The following is a 2,104-nucleotide window of genomic DNA, read 5'->3' on the forward strand; positions in this document are numbered from 1 at the left end:
GACGGAGGGCGATGGTTGTCTGGGTCTGGGTAGGAACTTGCTAGTCAGACATGAGTGTGATGGATCCAGGTGGCAACTCCATCTACCTTCACTGCTGTTGGGGTCGTCAGGAGCACTACGTATGGTCCTTTCCAGCGAGGTTCCAAAGTCTCTTGGTGGTGTCTGCGGACATAGACCCAATCGCCAGGCTGGTAGTTGTGCAGGGTAGGAGGGGGAGCAGTCTCATAGATAGCTTTCAGCCAGGGCCATACGTCCCTATGTGCCCGAGGCACCACTTCTAGAGAATCAAGCAACTGTCGGTTATCAAATTCAGCAATTAGTTCAGTTCTTAGACTGGGAAGGATGGGGGGGGGTCTCCCAAACATGATTTCATAGGGGGTCAATCCTAGCAGATAGGGTAAGTTCCTCACCCTATACAGGGCGAAGGGAAGGAGAGCCACCCAGTCCCCGCCAGTTCCATGGTTAATTTGGTTAATCCTATTCATCCTCTCTGCCTGTCCCAAGCTCTGGGGCCTGTACGCATAATGTAATTTCCATCTTACCCCCAATATCCTAGCTATTTCCTGGGTTACCTGTGATGCAAAGGCTGGCCCGTTGTTGGCGCTCAGAAGGCCTGGGACGCCATACCTGGGTAAGATGTCCTCCAGCAGTTTCTTGGCTACCACCTGAGCAGTCTCATGCTTGGTGGGGAAGGCTTCAGTCCATCCTGAAAGGGTGTCTACCTGAACTAGTAGATATTTGTAACCATACTTGCCTGGCTTAACTTCTGTAAAGTCCATCTCCCAGTGGGCCCCTGGTCTAGAGCCCCTCATCCGAGCCCCTTGTTCCTTAGGATGGTTCTCAGCATTGGTCAGCTTGCAACTAAGACATGCAGAGGCAACTGCATCAACAGTGGGCAGAGATTCAGGACTTTCAAATGAGCATTTCTTAAAAGATCAGCCATTTTCCTGGTGCCCAGATGAGTGGTTCGGTGGATATACATGAGGCACAGTCTCCTGTATGCCACCAAGCCTCGATCTTTTGGGCCATGGGAAGTTTGTGTATCAATTTCATATCCTCTTGGGAATAGTGAGGCTGATCAGGTAGGACTGGGGGGGGCAGGATCTGGCAGTTGGATTGGCAAAATCTGGAAGGCCTCCAAAGCTACTCCTTTGGCAACCCGGTCTGCTCTCTGGTTTCCCCGAGCTATGGGCGTGTTGGCTTTCTGGTGCCCGGGGCAGTGGATGATAGCCAACTTCTTAGGCAGCCATAGAGCCGCCAACAAGCCAAGAATTTCTTGTTTATTTTTAATAGCTTTTCCCTCCACTATTAGCAGCCCCCTTTCCTGGTAGATGGCTCCATGCACATGTGCCGTAGCAAAGGCATATTGGCTGTCTGTGTACACATTCAATCGTCTGTTCTTTCCAAGCCTAAGGGCCTCAGTCAGAGCTATCAGTTCAGCCCTCTGAGCCAAGGTTCCCACAGGCAAAGCTGCCGCCCAAACAGCCTCAGTCTCAGTCTCAGTTACCACTGCTGCCCCTGCACACCTCTGCCCATCCTTCATGAAACTGCTACCGTCGGTGAACCAAGTAGCTTCTGCATCAGAGAGTGGCTGATCGGTCAGGTCGTTTCTGAACCCATGTACCTGGCTCAGGATCCCCACACAATCATGCAGGGGTGTGTCCAAGTCGGGGTCAGGCAGCAGGGTGGCTGGGTTAAGGGCAGTGCTTGGGAGGAACCGAATTCTCGGAGGGTTAAGAAGTAGGCTCTGATAATGGGTTATTCGGGTGTTGCTCAACCAGCGATCTGGTGGCTGCTTAAGAACTCCTTCAATAGCACGAGGAATGGTGATGTGCAGTTCTTGCCTAATGTCAATTTATCTGTATCCCTGACTAGAAGGGCAGTAGCAGTTATAATCCACAGACACGGTGGCCATCCTGCGGCTACTGGATCAAGTTTCTTAGACAAGTATGCCACTGGTCTATTCCAGGGTCCTAACGTTTGAGTCAGGACTCCTTTGGCTATTCCTTTCTTTTCATCTATGTAGAGGTGGAAAGGCTTGGTGACATCGGGGAGCCCCAAAGCCAGGGCCATCAGAAGGGCTTGCTTAATTTCATTAAAGGCC

The sequence above is a fragment of the Nannospalax galili genome, unplaced genomic scaffold (assembly GCF_000622305.1).
Source record: "Nannospalax galili isolate Female #2095 unplaced genomic scaffold, S.galili_v1.0 scaffold816, whole genome shotgun sequence".
In the NCBI taxonomy this organism is placed as follows: Eukaryota; Metazoa; Chordata; class Mammalia; order Rodentia; family Spalacidae; genus Nannospalax; species Nannospalax galili.